The sequence below is a fragment of the Adiantum capillus-veneris genome, chromosome 24 (genome assembly GCF_014529385.1).
Source record: "Adiantum capillus-veneris isolate H3 chromosome 24, ASM1452938v2, whole genome shotgun sequence".
Classification (NCBI taxonomy): Eukaryota; Viridiplantae; Streptophyta; class Polypodiopsida; order Polypodiales; family Pteridaceae; genus Adiantum; species Adiantum capillus-veneris.
This window is the reverse complement of record NC_140954.1, coordinates 135,155,419-135,176,424: the sequence shown is the minus strand read 5'-3', so window position 1 is coordinate 135,176,424 and position 21,006 is coordinate 135,155,419. Positions and strand designations below refer to the sequence as shown.

Below are 21,006 nucleotides of genomic sequence, written 5' to 3'. Positions count from 1 at the left end.
TCGATGCACAATGGCTATCAACACAAAATAACCATTGTCTTGTAAGCTCAATACAATGAGCAATCAATGCGCATCAAAATACACTCAACATACATGCATAAGCTCTGCAAAACTATGGCAAACAATGCTCGAGATCACAAGACTCTCCCACCTGAGAGCAAACCACTGTCTCAAGCAAAGAAAGATACACAACTTCTCACTCTTGCGAGAGTGGATACAAAAACACAAAACTGTGTCCAAACTGACAAAACCTGTCAAAATGAGAGTAAACACTCGATCACAAACTATGGCAAGAATCTGGGAAAAATCCAACAGAATTTTCCCTGAAAACTGAGCAAAAAACTCAAGTACAATCTCTACCATAAACCATAACACTACTCAATGCCAATGAGTAGAAATGCCAAAATGGCTCCACATTTTCACATACAATGGCAATCCGCACTCAACGTACATCAACGGAGTGACCGCGCATAAGCAAGCGCCAAAAGATTTGCAATCCGGAAACTTATTCAATGCGAAAACAATGCTCTCAAGAGAGCTCACCGGCACTTGAAAGTGCTCGCCAAAATGCATATATAATGGGCATCAACCATGTGCCATAACCATATGAAAACCATCCGCAAAGACCATGAATCCAAGCACAAAATCACTGCCAAAGTATCCTATGAAAACCAGTGAAAGAAGCTCCACCTGTGTGCTCCAAAAACCTGCGTCTCTCAAGAGACCGCTTCGGTGGTGTGTAAACGCCTCCGTACTTCGTTGCCCAAGTCTACCAAAAAACCCTCAAACCACAAGCTTAACACAAGCTGCAATTGCATCTTCAGCTCAGAATTTATGCACTCAACTTCAAGCATCTCCCGTGCTTCCAAAAGTGCATCAAACTCGCACACAATGCGACAACAGAAAATCTGGAATTTCTGTATACAGTCAGTCTGAGCTGAATATCAGCAAAACGGTGAGGAATTTGCAAAAAGTTTCTTCTGCAAAGTTGTAGACCACATCGAAACGGATGGGCGAAGGAGGACAGAATTCTCAGATCTGCATTCTACAAGGAGAAAAACGAATCTGAAAACTGTACTGCTGCGCACACAGTTTTAGGGCAGCACCTTCACTTACACACAATCTTCTACACTCCTTTCTGAGCTTCCACAAGAGCATACATCACTCTCAACTGAGCTCATAAGCTCCCATTGCATTCTCACAGCAAGTCTTCTGTTTTCTTAATCTCTCTACCGTCGAGAGAGAGCGAGCTATCGCCTCGAAGCTCTCAAAGCCGTCGTGCTCTCCGCGGTCACCATAACTCTGATACCAATTGAAGGGGATGAGGGAGCACCACAGACGGAGAGTGAGAGAGAGAGAGAAGAAGACACACACGATGTGGGTGGGGAGACTCAAAGAGTGAGCAGCCCCCTATACAATTATGCTATGTATAAGGTATACAAGTCAGTGGGCACCCAGACTCTGGGCGGCCGGGCAAGGCACAGGCGCCTATACCCCAACAACAGCGTCGTCGGTGTTAAAAAAGAGGGCATGCACGAGGAGACCGGGGGGCTATTTTAAGAAAGGGAAATTGCATGAAGAAGGAGGACAAGAGGGTGAGCAAGGGGAATCAAAGACAAAGGAAGGATCTCTCTCTCTCTCTCTCTCTCTCTCTCTCTCTCTCTCTCTCTCTCTCTCTCTCTCTCTCGATCTTGACCTCAACTAGGTATGCAAGTGAGAGGAGAGGAAGGATAAGGAAGGCATCGGAGACCGAGGCCGGCGAGCAAGGTATAGACAAAAGATATCAAAGCTCTCTCTCTCTCTCTCTCCCCTCTCTATCTTTCTCTCTCTATATCTCTCCTATAGAGAGGAGGCAAAGCAAGCAAGAGCATCAATTGAGCAAGTAAGGAGATCAAGGGCATGAAGGGAAGAAGCAAGTCAGGTGGAACTTTTGCAGATAAAGGAAGCTTGGGTGAAGCTTCACTGTTTTTTTTAGATCTTGAAATCATTCAAAGAATTTTAATTATCAACACAAAGTAACAACAGATGCACGAACTATGGGCATGCTAAATTAATTTGGTCTAGCTTTTCTAAAAGGAGCTTAAAATCCTTAACCTTACTTAACTAAGTAACTTACGGTGCTGCTACATCACTCCTTGATAAACATGTGCCGGCCGGTTCTTGATAGTGTTAGTAAAATCAATTAGGTTTGTGTTCCATTTTCATTTTGAGTCAACAATTACTCTATTGTGCAGTATGGCACACACTTTCTCTCTCTTTTTTTCCCATAGCCAGTAGCCCTGCGGTGCTGACTGCTGGCTCGCCTTTCGAACCCAACTATCCCCGACAACGGTATAGCTACCGTCGAAAAAAGAAATGGAACTTACACCGATATACGTGCCCAAGTATGCGTCAGAAAACATATTTCCATACCGATGCAAATTCTGAGGCAGATAACAACGCTTATATCGATACATGTACCGGCAACCTACAAAAAAATATTTGGGCAGAGAGGGTTGGGAACTAATGCTGCATGTACTGCAATTAGCAGGAAACATCCCTCTCTGTCCAAAGGAAGAGTGCACAAGCGAGTACAGACTAGAAAAATTGTAAAAAGAACAAAACCACAAAATCAAAAGCTTAATCATAACAACTTTCCAAATAACCATAACATCGCTCCCAAACCATAGGCACAACGGCATGAAGATTTTATATCCATAATTAACCCATGACTTGAAAACCGCAAAACCATAAACATAACCCACTTTTCATACCATAACCATAACCATAACCATAACTTGCTTGTCATATCATAACCATAGCCTGCTTGTCATACGATAACCGTAATAACTATACCATCATTGCAAAACCATAACCATAATCTGAATGGAAAACCATAACCATAACATGATTGTCAAACCGTATTTGGAAAACCATAAACATAATTTTCTTGTCATACCATAACCATAACCATAACCTGCTTGTCATACCATAACCATAACAACCATACCATCATTGCAAAACCATAACCATAACCTAATTATCAAACCATAATCATAACCTAATTGCCATACCATCTTTGCAAAACCAAAACCATAACTTGATTGCCAAACCCTAACCATAACATGATTGCCATACCATCATTGCAAAACCATAACCATAACTTGATTGCCAAACCATAACCATAACCTCTGTGCCATACTATAACCATAACCTATGTGCCATACCATAATTGTAAAACCATAACAATAAATTAATTGTCATACCATAATCATAATTGTAAACGGAATGCAAAACCATAAACATAGGCATGAAACTATACATGTATACAATGAATGAGTACAACTATAGCAAGAGACCACAACTACAAAAAAAACATATATGGAGGATGTCACCCTCATGGTAATGCCTCCTAATTGATGGCCTCTCCCTCATCCTGTAGTAGCTGGGTCAAAAGGGCCACAAGTCCATGCTTGTACCCATACTTCTCCTCTCGGCGTGTCGGAGGGCGCTTCAAGGAAACTTCCTGCAAAATTATGGTTTAATCATAAGATAAATCTTCAAATAACATATACATTTTTGACAATTTAAAGCCTACGTATAATACTCACAAACTTATGCCGAAGTGTGTCGTAGCCTCCACTCCCAAGATGTGACTCTCCACTAGACTCCAAACATGCTCTGGCTGCATCTCTCTATTGCTGAAATCTTTCAGGATTGTCTTGTGTCTCTCGTGCAATCCCCACCCACTCCTCTGCATCCAACCATGCCGACTTTGGACTATCATCCTTGTATCTATCTCTTGCCTTTGACCAACGGTATGACATTGTGGCAATTGCCACGCTCAAAATTCAGTCATTCGAGACTGGATTGTACCCCTCTGTCGGCATCTTGATTATCCCTAATATCCATCATAGAGTATCCAACTAAATTTTATAGAGCTGCTGAATCCTTTGTCGCATGGCCTTCCCGACCCTATACACCACAATAGCCTCATCTCTACTCTTGTACACCTTGCTAGGATCATGCTCGTGTGATTCCCAAGGTGTACGTGGTGTACCAATCGGTGAACTATCTACTGAAGAGAGTGGTAGACGCTCTCTTGGTGGTGTGGACGCATCGATAGAACTTCTACCACTGCCTCCAAAACAATGCCTACCTTGTCTCAAAGATAAACCAACCTTCGGTGTAGGGGGAACACTCAAATGAGGTGTGGGGTTGGTCGGTGTAGGGGGCACACTAGTCATAGGAGTAGGGGCGGCCATAGTAGGTATAGAGGAACTAGTTGACCAATTTTTTAATGCGTAACTAACCTGCTTTGGTGTAAACTTTGACAAAAAGGATCCCATCTCCTCGAGTGACATGCCGGTCGGAGTGATAGAAAAACTGAAACTAGGAAATTGGCCATGGATGTATACACAAATAACAAAAAAACAAAGTTGCAACACAATTCGTTGAATCTATCCAATATTGTAGACTAATTAAAAGAGTTTTACAAAAGAGTTCCTAGAAAAAATCAGTAGTCAATCTCTCATCTTCTATGAGGGAGCTAATGTACCAAAGATGTCTATCTTAATCTGTACTTCTGCATCTTTGTCAAAACTTCACTTCTTTGTCACTCTCCACATCAGCTTCAGTATTTGAAAGGTCATTTTTAGGTTCAAGCTTCTACTCACCACTGACTGCAGCTCAAAATCCAAACTTACATCATTCATTGACCCTGCACTTTATTCATAAAGCTCTTTGACCTCAACTTCCAATCCTTCACACACTTGATTGCTCCGTGGAGCAACTTGAATAACATAGATCCAACACGGTTTAGACATATCTTTTTCATCATTTTCTCTCCATAGTGGATCTATTGTGAACACAACTTGTTCACAATGCTACGAAATTACGAATGTATCTCGCGCATTTGTCCACACCCGCCTAGAGTTCACTTGAATCAATCCACTCTTATCTTTGCGCACAATTGCATTAGGGCAGCTGGTAATAACTTTGAACCACTTGACATCAAAGATAAAAATATCAACCCTCCTAAAGCTAATCTTCAAGATGTCTTGGATGTAACCAGAGTATTCAAGCAGACTAGTCTCTGTGTTCTCATCCCTGGCAATACTCCTACTTTCTTGGACAAAGCTTGCCCTAACACCACTGTCAAAGGTGACCCTTTGTTCATTTATCCGTTGCACTCTAAAGTGTCTGCCATGATGTGACCACAAAGCTCCATATTTGTGATACTACAACCACAAAATTGAAACAAACTTAAAGTTATTAAAGTAATGTGATCATGTGGAGCTCGAAAAGGAAGTTGTGAAAATTTACATGCCAATTGCAACCCCTTGACATCTCCTCTTCCTCTTCAGTAATCGATTGAACACTTTGTTCTTTTTTGCCTCTGAAATTGTCGCATCTAACCACTTCCTAGTTGGAAAGTTAGGAAATTTTTGAAGATGGTCTGGAAAAGGAAGGTTTCTAGTGGCACGGTTGCGCTTGAATTGCAAGCAATTTGTCAAGTGTTGTTTCTTTTTCCCTTCGTACCTCTGTAGCCACTTTGGATGGTGTTCGAGTTGAGAAGGAAAAATCTCATAACCTTTTCTCGCATTGTAATATCCATCTTCCTAATTGTGCCTTATCCTTGTGGCCCGTCTCCTATCACCTTGACATTGACATCAGTAGTCCACATTCGGGGAATCTTTGGATCAATTGAGCCCAAAAATTCATTGATGAGGACAAGAGACCCCGGGGGATTCACCGTGGAAAACTTATCGCACCACCTAAGTGTAGGGGAGGCAGGTTTTCTTACAAGTTACATAAGCGTATAAGTTAGGGGGGACAAGCCCCCAATAATTTATCTCCCAAGCTTAAAAATAAGGGAGGAGGTATCATATTTAATGGGAAGAGAGGGGGGTGGGGGGGGGGGGGGGGGGGGGGGGGGGGGGGGGGGGGGGGGGGGGGAGAAATGAGAAAAGGAAAAAATGAGAGGAAGTCTTTGTGTTTCAAAATTATGGCTTCCCAAAAGAGTCTACCCTCAAACTTGTGAATCAATAGCTACAAAGATACATGCAAGAACTAACATAGCTTTGTATCAATTTCTTGTTTTGTGATTATAGTTTATTTGTTGAGAGATTAAACCTATAAAGAGTTTGTATAGATTGAAATTTACACGAAGAACCTAACACAACTTTATAACCATGTTTTTTGAGTAATTTAGATGGGTCAAAACTAGACAAGTAGCTAGAGTGTAGGTTGAACAGGCACATAGTTTGAAAGTCAAACTAAAACACATCGAGGGTACATCTAGTTATCAACATTAGTGGTTCCTTAGTACATTGATAGTCACTATGCTACACGCTGTTTGACTAGTTTTACTCAGTTGGATCATCTGAGACCTAAATTCTATATGTAAGATAGGGATATGATAGTTTTCTACGTTGATTTTTGTATAAGTGTAGAAAGGGGGTTCATATTCCCTAATATGAGTCGTATATATGTGTTTTATCAAAGTTATCCACTGGTAGGTGGCGTCTTGTTTTGTATATAGAGTGAATCCCCCAGGCAAGAGACTCTTGTACAAGCCATCCTTTGGCCATGCTACCCTTGGGATGATCCCTTTGACAAACGAATCCCTTTAAAGTCTTCATGAATCTCTCTAAGAAGAACATCCGGTAGGAGGCATGTAATTGCCTTCCAACAAGATTTGCTTGTTGAGCAACCTGTCGTTACATCAACAAGTGAACACAACAATCATATTATTGAACTATAATTTTCACTTTGGCATGCTTAGGATACAATGTATTTACTTGAAAATCTCTGTGACGGAGGTGTCATACCACCTGTAGACAGACTTCAAATTAAGCATTGCCAAAGCGGTACGGAGAAATGAGATTTTTGCACCATTTGTAAAGCTACATACGTGCAAGAGTTTGCATCATCTCACCCTCTTTATCATTGCTATCATGCCATCGATATGGCAGGATGACTCAGGTTGGTTCATAGTGTTGCCTTGAATGTTGTTGCCTTCTAGGTTTTCGATGACGAAATCCATGTTAAAGAATGTGTCTAACATTTTCTCCATCTCTACTTCTTGAAATGTGGAATCAGGTATTGGTTGGGTGGACTCAACCGATGGCTGTTCGTTTGAAAATCGTCTTCTTCGGGATGAAGTTGGAGCAATATCTACTTGTAGAGGTTGATCTACCGCCTCCAGACCATGACATTTATAATGCAGGTCTTGTAATTGCTCTATGGAAAAGAGTCCGTTATTGCGTATGTGCTGGTCGCAGGTTTTGCATTTTCAAAAGATCTAATGCTTGCAATGCGCACAAGGACACGCCGTCCTATCATCCATATTTTATCTACCAATGATGCAACAAATAAATAATTCACTCTTGATATAAGTACACACCACTAACGACATGACAACCTCACATTCTCTAGCCATGCTCAATCTCCACACACCTTAGTTTAAAGCTGCACGGAGATCAGGACCACAGGATAATAATCTCATCCTTATTGGTCAATGATTATATATTAGGGTTTCTGAATTCCGTGTGCGCTAGTGAAGTCCAATTGCATTATTTTACTTCGTTTGTCGAAGTCCGTTTACGTTTTTAAAGTACACAAGTCATTTATGAAGACTTTTGTATTTTTGAAGTACGTTTGCGGTTTTTCTACTATTTGCTACTAGCTCTAACAACCTCATATTCTCTAGCCATGCCCAATCCCTACACACCTCAGTCTAGAGGTGCATGGAGATCAAGACCATAGGATAATTCTTTCATCTTTATCGATAAATGACTATATATTAGGGTTTTTGAAGTTTGTGTACGTTAGTGAAGTCCGATTGCGTTATTTTACTTCGTTTGTCAAAGTCCGTTTGCATTTTTTAAGTACACAAGTCATTTCTGAAGACTTTTGCGTTTTTTAAGTTCGTTTGTGATTTTTCTACTAATTTTTGCTAGCTCTAACAAAACCTCACATGCTCTAGCCATGCCCGATCCCTGCACACCTCGGTCTAGAGGTGCACAAAGATCAAGACCATCCGGTAAGAATCAGTTTTTCCAGGTCAATGCTATATATTAGGGTTTGATACGCTTTTTTAAAATGTGTGTGTGTTTTTGAAGTATGTGCACTATTGAAGTCTTGTTGCTAACATTTTAGTCTCACATGCTCTAGCCATGCCCGATCCCTGCACACCTCGGTCTAGAGGTGCACAAAGATCAAGACCATCCGGTAAGAATCTCGTCTTTCATGGTCAATGCCTATATATTAGGGTTTGACATACGTCTTTTTTAAAATGTGTGTGTGTTTTTGAAGTATGTGTGCACTATTGAAGTCTTGTTGCGTTATTTTACTTTGGTTGTCAAAGTGCATTTGGGTCTTTGAAGTACACAATTCACTTCTTAAGACTTGTGTTTCCGTAGTCCGTTTGTGGTTTTTCTACCATTTGCTGCTAGCTCTAACAACCTCACATTCTCTAGCCATGTCTGGTCTCTGTACACTCGAGATAAAAGCCATTGGAAAAAGTAAGAAAAAATAAAGTATGATTATCTAAATATATAAGAAAGGTAAAATAGGCCACCTCATGCCTGCGGGGCAGCCCATCCCCACCTTGCCTACTTTTTCTTCACTGTTGCCCCGCCGGGTGTCCCTTTTCCTCTCCTCCACAAAAGGGTCTCTTGTCTTGTAGCTAAATAACCTCCCCCACACTCACACACACACTCAGTTTCACTGAAAAAGGTGCCCACAGACCCATCCCCACCCGGTGGTTACCTGATTTTTCTTGTGTTCTCACACATTTGCACACAGATTCACCTCTGAACACACTCTCCTCTCTCCCCTCTTGTAATTACTTTATTCTCCATGTCACCTCTCACTTTTTTTCATCAACCCATCTCTCTCTCTTAGTCTCTCTCTCATGAGAACCATCTCTCTCTCTTAGTCTCTCTCTCATGAGACTGCTGTTCTGGCACATATACACACACGCCAGACAAGTGGGGCCCATAGTCCACATGGCCTATGTAGATAAATGATTTCTTCATTTCTAAATTCTAGAATTCCTCCCCCTATATAAAGAGGGTCACCATCACACTAAATACACACACAACATCACCAAAGAACACACTATGCACTTGTGTGTGCCTAGTGCACACACACACACCCACACCATCACCATCACCGCAATCACCATGCTTGTCTTGAGCATGACCTCTACATCCTTGGCTATGGAAGATGAAGGGAAACTAAATGAAGGATGATGGCCATAATCCTCGTGCGAGTCTTCGCCATCAACTCCCACCTATCCGCCATGTGCTCTACCACCCTCTCCCTTCTCTCATTCCCCTACCCTATGCTCCCCATTTCATCGCCTAATTCTCTAAATAAAGCTGAGGTTTTGTGAGTTCTCTAAATAAAGTTTTTTGTGAGTGTTTTCTTGCAATGTTTTACCCATGTGAGGTGTGCGGAATCGCCACCTAGTCTTGTGTTTTGGAGTGAGCTTGTGTGTGTGTGAAGGGTGTGCGGATTCGCCATCCTTTTGTGGTGCCTAAGTACTAAGCCGCTATACCCCTTCCCTCACTCTCTCTCTCTCTCTCTCTCTCTCTCTCTCTCTCTCTCTCTCACTTGATCTCATTCCCCTTCCTTTTCATCATTACTACCAAGCATCCATCTCTCTTGGATGAAAACTTTGTTATGGTGGTGTGTTGTTTGCGTCCTAGCCGCTGAAGCTAGGTGGTGCCCCCTGTTTGCTTTACCATGACAGGCTCGAGGCGCGCCATTCGGTCCCCGGTGTTTTAGAGGCCGTCGGGGGTTCGGGGTTCGCTTTGCTCCCGTCATTTGGTGCCCCCACTGAGGATCTTTTCATGAAACCCTTCAGTTTACAAGACTGAAACCCCTAAAATATTGTGAATGGATGAATGGCTAGCAGGATTTGCTAATTGGACGACAGAAGAAGAAGAGCTCCAAGCACAACTAGACAAACTCCGCATCTCCATCGAAGCTCGAGTGCCAGGCGTAACGGTAATCGATTTGCAGTGGGAGAGTCAACCAACACACCAAACCCAGTGGATATACATAGGGCAAGTGCCAGGAAGAAGAAGGAGAAGGTCGAAACCATGTCCGCAACCTACAACCAACCCACAACAACAAAATGGAAGGAGCTCTACACAATAGAGAATCAACACTATTCTACTTTGAGAATCGGGTAACTCAAGTCACCGAGGTAATTATCACAGTCAGTTTTCAAGTCGCACCTGATGCTGCAGCACAGATAACGGAATCATTGGCTCACACTCTCACTAAAGAAACTAGGGATCTACTGAGTTTGTTTCAGGAAAGAACACCACCCTCTCCCACAAGCTTGGACAGTGACTAAGCACCTCTAAGCTTCACATGAATCAGTACAACCTACCTCAAGACAGATCACACATACCAACACGTGTACGCTCAATCAAGGTAATACTGGATTTGAAGGCTCACTACCAGCACGTCATTGACACCATGTTGGGTGGGGAGCGATTTTTTGAGGTTCTGGCATCAGATCAACCATTTGTCCTACCTTTGGTACAAGGCAATGTACCGTTTGAAGTTTTAATCTATGTCCTAGTATAAGAGGGTATACACGCCTCCTTGTAAAGAAGAAAAAAACTTTTGCAAGTTAAGCACTGTGTCTTTCTAGCTCTCTCTGAGTAATCATGGAAAGTGTAGCATTTCTAACATTTAAAGGAAAGAAGGGGGAGGATTTGGTAACAGACTTCCTAGATGACTTTGAAGTAGCATGTGTAGTGAGCAACAAAGATACGGATGAATCCCGGGTTAGAATCTTTAAGCATCTCATGAAGCTAGAAGCTAGATCATGGTACAATGCACTTCCACAAGCAACCAAGGATGACTGGGAACCCTTAAAAACCGCTTTTAAGAGGCGCTTTGGGGGAGGTACCACTTCAGAAAAGTTGTGGGACAAGTTGAGAGACTTGAAGCAGGAGGGTCTTTTAGAATATGCCACCTATGAGTCCAAATTTGTGGATTTGTGGGAACGGTGGGTTGAGTCACTGGCTAGGGGGGAAGCTGCACCCGGTTTCCTAAAAAAAGATCGGTTCACGCATGGCTTATGGCCGCTTCTCAAGGAGAAGGTGAAAGGTAGATTCCCAGCTACGTACGAGTTAGCCGTTGAGATTGCTCGCCTTAAGGATAAGAAGCTGCGAATGAAAGCCAAAGAAACCGAGTCAACAGAAGCAGGAACATCGCGTCGACCAGCAACTACGACAACCACCATACCACCACCACTGACTCTTGGGGTAAGAGATTAGCAACAAGATATGTTGGCCTATATTACTGACCAACTGCAGAATTTGTCTGTCCACTTAATACTGCAAGGGAGGAGTCAAGAAAGAGATCAAGACCCTGGAATAGCACGACGACAAAACAGGGAGTATCATTGCTACAACTGCGGAGAAGATGGTCACGGTATGTACTACTGTCCCAAACCACGACAAAACTATAATAGAGGAGGTAGGAGGAACCAATTGTCACCCCCTAGAGAAAGAACACCCCCACCCCGAGCACCACCCCCACAAACACAAATTCTACATCCACCCCAGACACCACTACAAGCATCCATCCCACCTCTTCCACCAGCCCCACCACCTGATCGCCCTGTAAACATCATAAGGCTAGAAGAGAAAGGAAAAGCCGTAGTAGTGGATCCACCCAGAGCAAAGGAGAGGGACAAGGGTAAGGAGAAGGTAACCTTTTTAGAACCACTTGAAGCCATGACTGTGAAAAGAGCTAGGAGGGAGAAAGTTACACAATCAGATGATGAGAGAAGCATGAGAGGAGAAACTAGCAAGAGGCCATCCAGGCCACGACGGAAATTGGGCATCACCGACTTCCAGCTAGGGGAAAGTTCTAAGCCCTATGATCCAACATTGGATGTGGCAGAGCAAGGACCAAAGATTACATGGCCACAGATGCTACATCTTGTACCTAAAGTAAGGCGACAATGGTCTAAAATGGTAAGTACAAGACGTTCCAAAACAAAGGTAGCCGGAGCAATTTCGGGATGCAACATGGATGACATCCTTCCAATTGTCGACGTAAACATAAAAGGAAAGAGGGTTGGAAACACCTACATTGATGGAGGTGCACAAATCTGTGTAATGAGCGAAGCTATGATGCTTTGATTAGGGCTCGAGGTTGACAGGCCTTCTCCATGCAAGGCAAAGATTACAAACAACGCAAAAGTTAAGTGTGTGGGTGTGGTAAGTGCCGTGAAAATCAAAGCTTTCAACACTGAGGTAGAGGTAGATGTTTTTGTGATGCCTACTAAGGGGGAGGGCTATCCACTAATTTTGGGAAGGCCATGGTTGATGGCCATGAAGGCAAAACAGGACTGGGGTACTGGCCTTCTACGCATGACCGGTAAGAAAGGGGAGACAATATACTACGACATGAGGATTGGCAAGCAGAAGCAAATGAATTTGGAAATATCGGCATATGAAACCACTAGCGAATCTTCCAGTTCTGAGGAGGAGACCACATCCACCAAAGAAAGTGACAGTTCCATTGATGTGATGGGTATCATTATGAAGGATCCACAAAGGGTAAGCACAACTGGTGATCCATCACCAAAAGGGCAACCCAATGAAGAGGAGAGCAAATCACCTGGCCTAGGAGGAAGTAGGTTGAAGGGTATGTTGTCTACGGAATTAACACTTGAGGAGAAAGATAGTTTTTTGCAAATGTTGATGGGATTTCCTAACCTGTTCATTGACAACTATGAAAGAATCACAGGCATTACAGTGGTGGAACATCATATTAAGCTGAAGGAAGGGGTAAAACCAGTTGTGCAAAAGCTACGACGACTGGGGGTCATACAAGAAAAGGCACTCTTGGCCGAGGTAAGGAAACTGCTGGAGACGTGATTCATCTATCCTGTAGAAAACTCAGAATGGGTGTCACCCGTAGTGGTGACGCCTAAAAAGAATGGTAAGTGGAGGATCTGTGTTGACTACAAACCACTAAATGCAGCTACAAAGAGAGACCACTTTCCTCTCCCTTTCTTGGATGAAATTCTGAATGAAGTAGCGGGTTTTGAATGCTATACCGTCTGTGATGGTTATTTTGGATACTTTCAAATACGCATAGCCTTGGAAGATCAGCTAAAAACCACTTTTATCATGCCATGGGGTTGTTTTGCATACAGGGTTATGCCATTTGGTTTCACAAATGCACCTGCCACATTCCAAAGATATGTCACATATGTTTTTCAACCGTTCTTTGGAACATCCATAAGAGTGTTCATTGATGATTTTTGTATATATAGCTCCCGTATTTCACATTTAGAAAAGGTAACTGAAGGTTTGGCCAGGTTGCAGAGCCTAGGTGGGCAATAAAATGTGGATAAATGCCACATTGGGGAGAGTAAAGTCATTCTACTAGGCCATGAAATTTCAGCAAAAGGTATCAACGCCGACCCAAGTAAGGTGTCCGCACTCATAGCACTACCTTCACCAACGACCGCACGTCAACTGGTCTCTTTTCTACAGAAGGTGAGGTACTTAAGTAGATTCATACATCTACTATCACAACTTGTTCTACCACTGCAACAACTCACTCAAAGATCAACTTTCGCTTGGGACGAGGAAAGCGAACATCACTATAACAAGGTAAAGGAGGTCTTAGCCACTCTGCCAACTATCTCACCACCTAAGTGGGATGAAAAATTCTATGTCACCTCAAGTGTTGGTGATGACTCATTGGGGGCTATGCTACTCCAAAAGGATACGACGACATCTTTCATGAGGCCAATCTACTTCTCTAGTCAAATGATGACAGCAGGAGAGAAAGGTTTCACCCATGTGGAACACTTAGTCCTAGCTCTTAGATTTGCAACTACAAAGTTTAGGTCATATTTGCTCCCTAAGCAATTTGTGATTCTAACCACGGATGAAATATTTCCCTATGTTGTACAACACATGGATGTGTCTGCTAGAATTACTAAATGGCTAGTTCGTCTACAAGAGTTTGACGACACGGTACAGGTAGAAAGCACGACAAGGGCAAGTTTGGGGGGACTCATGACCTACCAAGTCTTTGAAAGGAAGGAGAAGCAATCTAAGGAAGGAGAAGTCCGATTACCTCCAGTACCACCGATGGTAGAAGGAGCATACTCTTTCTACTTTGATGGAGCCTACAAGCGAGCGTCCGACAAAGCAGCTGCAGGCATAGTGGTCTTTGATGACAAAGGGACAAAGGTATTTTCGTTGGGCCAATTGTTAGATTCACATTCTAACAATGAAGCTGAGTATGCAGCACTAACCAAGGGTCTACAATGGTGCGTCTCGCAAGGTGTACAACGCCTTAATGTATTTGGGGATGCTCTACTTCTGGTAAGGCAAGTAAATGGAGCATGGACATGCAAGAATCCTAGTTTAAGGACTCACTTAAGTGGTGTAAAAACCTTGTTGGGTAAGTTTGAATAAGTTCAAATACACCATATCCCAAGGGCTCAAAACCAAGAAGCAGATGCCCTAGCAAGTGAAAGACTACAGGAAGTGGTGGTTGGAGCAATAAAACTAAAGCTCCCTCTATTTCAAGGCAGTGATGCCTTGCCTGACATCATGCATTTTTTGGAAACAGGGGAATGCCCATCAGATTTAACAAAGGGATAGAAGCAATGGCTGACGCGGAAGGCCACAAGGTATCGACTCATCAATGACGGTTTGTACTGTAAGGGTAAGGACCAAATACTCAGGAAGGTCCCTCCCTCTCAGGAAATCACGGGAGTAATTGCTAGCTGTCACGACGGGGTTTGTGGTGGTCACTTTGCCCTAGACATAACAAGTAGGAAAATCTTGCAGGCAGGATTCATATGGCCTAGCCTCAACCGTGATGTACACCACTGGTGCAAAACATGTAAGTTGTGTCAAAAGGCCGGCACTAGGTCACTTATGCCTGAACCACAGACACCTATTCTCTCATATGGCCCATTTGAAAAATGGGGTATCGATGCCATTGGGCCATTACCTAGGGCCAGCTCAGGAAAATTCTACATTATCATGGGAATCGACTACATGACTAGATGGGCAGAGGCTACAGCCACCACTAGAATCACAGCGGTAGAGGTAGCTAAATTTATCTACGAGCACATATGCTGTAGGTTTGGCACACCTTTAGAGATCATCTCTGATAGAGGGCCAGGTTTCAGAGCAGACTTGGTAGGAGAATTAATGCAGAAACTGGGCATTACAAGGAGGCACTCTTCACCATATTACCCTCAATGTAATGGCCTAGTTGAAAAGGTAAATGGAATGGTTTCTAAAATTATTACCAAGCAGGTAAACAATCATCCTGGAGACTGGGATAAGTATCTACTACCAGCTTTATGGGCCTACACAACTTCATTTCGTACATCCTTGGGATTCACACCGTATCATCTAGTATTTGGTAAGGAAGCAATCTTTCCCGTTGAAGTGCAACTACAAAGTCTCAGAGTAATGGCAAGCCAGCTTCAACAGCCCAACATGCATTTGAGAGATCACATCATCAACTTGGAAAGACTGCAGCTGGATAGAGAAGAAGCAATAAATTATTATGCAGCACAAGCAGCGCATAGACGGCTTAGCTTTAAGGAGCATCTCCGGAAAAAAGAATTGAAGAAAGGAATGTTGGTGCTCCGCTACGACAATCGTTTCGACACGCGCAAGGATAAGAAACTCCTACTCCGATGGGAAGGTCCTTTCATCGTCAGGAAAAAGTATGCCAATGGAAGCTACCAGCTTATGGAGGCTTATGGAAAACTTCATAAAACTAGGGTAAATGCTTGGCGACTTAAACCTTATTTTCTTTGATTTGACCAGGCTCCACCAATCGACATTCTAGATGAGAACACACCATCAGCCACCACCTCCGACGATAATGATCAAACAGATGAGCTAGAGACATGAATGCCTCTAGCCAAAAGGGGAGGGCTAATGATGGGGGCTTTTCACAAGCCAAGCTCCCATACCCCTCTTCTCTCGACCCCACCCCATGAAAACCCCCTCTTAGGGAGGGAGTGATAAAAGGCATTGGAAAAGGTAGGAAAAAAATAAAGTATGATTATGTAAATATATAAGAAAGGTAAAATAGGCCACCTCATGCCTGCGGGGTAGCCCATCCCCACCTTGCCTCCTTTTTCTTCACTGTTGCCCCGTCGGGTGTCCCTTTTCCTCTCCTCCACTCAAAAGGTCAACCCCCTCTCTCTTCCCCTTGTCCTTTCTCCTTTCTCTCTCCCCTCAAGCTACCCCACCTCTCACCAATAATGCATTCTAACTCACCAATAATGCACCCTAACTCATATGCAACTTACCCTATCTTCCAAAATAGTATACCCCACCCCCTCTTTCTCTCTCCTATCATATCCCATGACCCAAATACCCCCCTCTCTCTCTAAAGGGCACCATGTCTCTTGTCTTGTAGCTAAATAACCTCCCCCACACTCACACACACTCAGTTTCACTGAAAAAGGTGCCCACAGACCCATCCCCACCCGGTGGTTACCTGATTTTTCTTGTGTTCTCACACATCTGCACACAGATTCACCTCTGAACACACTCCCCTCTCTCCCCTCTTGTAATTACTTTATTCTCCATGTCACCTCTCACTTTTTTTCATCAACCCATCTCTCTCTCTTAGTCTCTCTCATGAGACTGCTATTCTGGCACATATACACATGGCCAGACAAGTGGGGCCCATAGTCACATGGCCTATGTAGATAATGATTTCTTCATTTCTAAATTCTAGAATTCCTCCCCTATATAAAGAGGGGTCACCATCACACTAAATACACACACAACATTACCAAAGAACACACTATGGACTGTGTGTGCCTAGTGCACACACACACACACACACCCACACCATCACCATCACCGCAATCACCATGCTTGTCTTGAGCATGACCTCTACATCCTTGGCTATGGAAGATGAAGGGCAACTAAATGAAGGATGATGGCCATAATCCTCGTGCGAGTCTTCGCCATCAACTCCCACCTATCCGCCATGTGCTCTACCACTCTCTCCCTTCTCATTCCCCTACCCTATGCTCCCCATTTCATCGCCTAATTCTCTAAATAAAGCTTGAGGTTTTGTGAGTATGTTTTCTTGCAATGTTTTACCCATGTGAGGTGTGCGGAATCGCCACCTAGTCTTGTGTTTTGGAGTGAGCTTGTGTATGTGTGAAGGGTGTGTGGATTCGCCATCCTTTTGTGGTGCCTAAGTACTAAGCCGCTATACCCCCTCCCTCACTCTCTCTCTCTCTCTCTCTCTCTCTCTCTCTCACTTGATCTCATTCCCCTTCCTTTTCATCATTACTCCCAAGCATCCATCTCTCTTGGATGAAAACTTTGTTATGGTGGTGTGTTGTTTGCGTCCTAGCCGCTGAAGCTAGGTGGTGCCCCCTGTTTGCTTTACCATGACAAGCTCGAGGCGCGCCATTCGGTCCCCGGTGTTTTAGAGGCCGTCGGGGGTTCGGGGTTGGCTTTGCTCCCGTCAGCGCTATTGAAGTTGCGTTAGTTTACTTTGTTTGTCGAAGTTCTTTTGCAGCTAACACTGAGCAACAAACACTAAGCGACTAGCCCTAAGCGTGTAGCCTTCAACGGCCTAAATATGGAGTAATCTTTTCTGAACGATAAGCGACTAAAGACCTAAGCGGTTCCCTATAAGCGGTTCCCTACTAGCCCTAAGTCACTATAAGTGACTAAATAACAAAACTAGCCGAGCCACCCGTAAGACTAAGTGGGCACGGCTAAACATTTCAATATGTAAGCAGCTACACGCTCTAATTAAGCAGCTAACCTTCACCGATCTTAATGCGGACTAGTCCTAAGCGATGAAACCACTTATTACTTAAACGATTAGTGTTAAAGGACTAAACCTAATTAAGCGAATAGCCTACGATAAGTCACAATTATATAAATAACAATATGTTTTTTAAATTTCTAAATTTTTTAACACAAAAACAACAAAATTAATTATAAAATAACATAAATCAAAATAAATCTTTCTTTTAATGATAAAATGTAGTTATCTTTCTTAGCTATTGATGATTTTTAATTAATATTATTGATAAAATAACATTTTATTATTTTTTTAAATTAAAAATTATGTGTGTGCGTCATGTATAGTGTGCACATTTTGTTTAGTGTGCATTTTTATTTACTTGCATGCATGTTTATGTGAATGTGTATGTGTATGTGTATACGCAACAAAAAAGAATGTTAGAGCACTCACATGCGACCTATTTGAGCAAGGAAAAATATCCTCAAACCTACACACACACACACACACACACACACACACACACACACACACACACTATGTTACATACAAATAGACAAATCTACAAGGAAACTTGAAAAGAAGCTCACCTTTTGTTGATGGAGAGTAGCCTACAAGTGAAAATCTCACCTCTAGCAAGTCGTGAGGCAACATATCTGTAACAAGTGAGGAGTAGGAGGGCAAGAGAGGAAGAGAAGAAAGGAGAAAAATGTGCAAGAAAAATCCGCGGTTTTGTTTTTGCAAAATCCATCGGTACAGGTGCCGGTTTGTGCACAAGTACAGCCACCAGTATGTACATCGATGTACCACATGTATAAGCGCTAGTATTTGCATCAAAAATTGGAAAAATAAAATTTTTAAAAACTTAATCTCCCTCCAGATTTACCTACACATATATCGATGCCCGGCATTGATGCCGATGATCTGACATTGGAATTTAAGCAATCTCTTGGATGATAGAGATCACTTCTACTACCCAGGACATGGCCATCATGATTAGGGTAAATCTGTATAGTAACCTCATGTTTATCATCATTGCTTTGCACTTGAACTTTGAATGGACAACCACATTTTTTTGATGTTCTAATTCTCTTCTTCTGTGAACCGTGACACTTTGGCTTTCCACCTCTATGACAAATGTAGCTAATCACAAGAGTTGTAGAATGATACTTCCTACAGATCGTACCATAACTAGTCTTACTTTGTGCTCAATCATTAGTTGCTCTAGTTGAAAATCCAAATTGGTTTTGAATGTACTTATTATATATGATGGAACCATGTTAAGATCAAACCTGCATTGAGACGCCATGTTAGTCTTCTTTTGATGGGTACATCCACAAGAGTTGACAAAATCTTTGATGTAGGATATGGGAATCCCATAGCGACGGGCATTAATGCACCATGTGGACTTCAATGTATCAAGTGTGTTTGCAAGATCTCTATGACAAGATGATCCATCTATGTTATGTCCACCCTCAACAATGGTTTGCGAATCCTCCACACGCGATTCTTACGGATGATTTCAGTTTGAGACAAATACAAAGTGAAACATTTTCTTCTTCTCTTAAACACAATGTCTCTTTCATTTTGCGCCACTTCTTAAGATCAAGCATCCCTCTATGATCAATCATTTTGAGTGTATGCAAAGCCATGGAGATATCCTCTTTGAGTGATGTGATCATTAAACTATATGCATCTCTATCAAATGAGAAGTACCTGGAAGATATATGTTGAGTCACATCCACTAACATGGAATCCTCAACTTTGGTTTTATCAAGGTCCTGTTCATTTTGTGTATATTTTTGTGCATCATCTTCTTCTTCACTTGAGCTAGTATAGGAGCTTCTCTGGATGCCAAAGTCGTCATCTGCATCATCTGTTTCAACATACCACTCCATGACCACAATAGAGAAGAGTGGAGGGGAGAAAGAAAAAAGGGAATAAGTATTCAATTGAGGTGTAAGTAAGAGGATATAAGGAAAAAACCACACCACATCCCACCCAAATTTACAAAACAACCCAAATTTACATAACAGCCCGGATTTACCATTTTTGAACGTAAGTTCTTCTTGTTCTTGATTTATTACATTACCTCCAAAATGATCATAATGTGAGGTTGTGAGCATATTCTTGCATTTAATGAACACATTTTCTCACTTTTCAGGCTCTTACTTCCAAAAGCGATATTATTCCGTCATCATTTATTAGCACCGCCCCCTTTCACCTGAATTTACCAATTTTTCCGAATTTACTACTTTTCCCAAATTTACTAATCGTTGTTTGCAAAAATTGACGGCCTGCATGCCTTGATTTGACTATTTTTCCTCCTCCACCCTTGATCCCCACTATTTTGTGGCATGCCATATAGAGAGGAGGGATGCATTTAGGAAATAAAAAGATTGTTCACAACTTCTAACACTATAAGAGGAGTTATCTATGACTGCTAGCATTGCCGGAGAAAAACAAACAAAAAAGGAGAGAGAAAAAATTGTGGGAGCGGCAATAACCACGGCTATGGAGGCGGTAGTGGTTTCTCAGCAATAAACACGATAACAGTCGCGGAATATACCCACTGCTATTACCACGAAAGTTGCCGCTTCTAAGATTTTTAATTTTTTTGGATACTTTATTTTGTAGTACTTTTAAATGTTTATTAATTTCATTTTTTAAGTTCTCTTTTAGTCAAAAATAAATTTACCACTCATTGTCATTTATTCTCTTTGAACTTAACTTTATGTAATTTTTTTAATGGAATTTAGGGCTTTTCTATATTTTTTAGGATACATGACTAAATAAACAACATTTTGCGTGTGCAGGACATTGACTGGGATGATCGTGGTCCCTTTGGAGGCCCTGAGTGCGATCGTTTGATCAAGGCAAAACTGCCTTGTCCTTGCGCCAAGTGCAAAAGGGAAATCCCTCTCTTGAGGTGCATTGCCTTGGAGCACGTGGAGAATGAAGGGCTTTGCCATCCTCAAAAAAGCACTTAGAGAGATGAGAGCGCAACTCACTCGTTGCTTGAGGAGGTGCCCCATTGGTCTGTGTTCGGTGGTGATGCACCGGCGTGCAAGGCCGAACGACAGAGGTAAGAGCGACTGGGCGATTTGGGTGCACCGCATGCTGATCCTCCCATTGGCTCTTCTTCGGTGGCTCCTATGGAGTCTTCGTCACACTTTGAGGCAGAGGATGATCACATGTTTGACATGT

At 42.5% G+C, this 21,006-nt stretch overlaps 1 pseudogene across 1 annotated transcript in view; it reads right to left on the bottom strand.

Annotated features, from left to right (window-relative positions):
- LOC147427193 (putative phosphoribosylformylglycinamidine synthase, chloroplastic/mitochondrial) overlaps positions 1-19,697 on the bottom strand; it is a 67,763-nt pseudogene extending 48,066 nt beyond the window's left edge. The window contains exon 1 of the transcript XR_015186148.1: positions 19,314-19,697. The product of XR_015186148.1 is annotated as a putative phosphoribosylformylglycinamidine synthase, chloroplastic/mitochondrial (transcript). The remainder of the gene's footprint in view (positions 1-19,313) is intronic.
- Between the last annotated feature and the right edge of the window lie 1,309 nt (positions 19,698-21,006).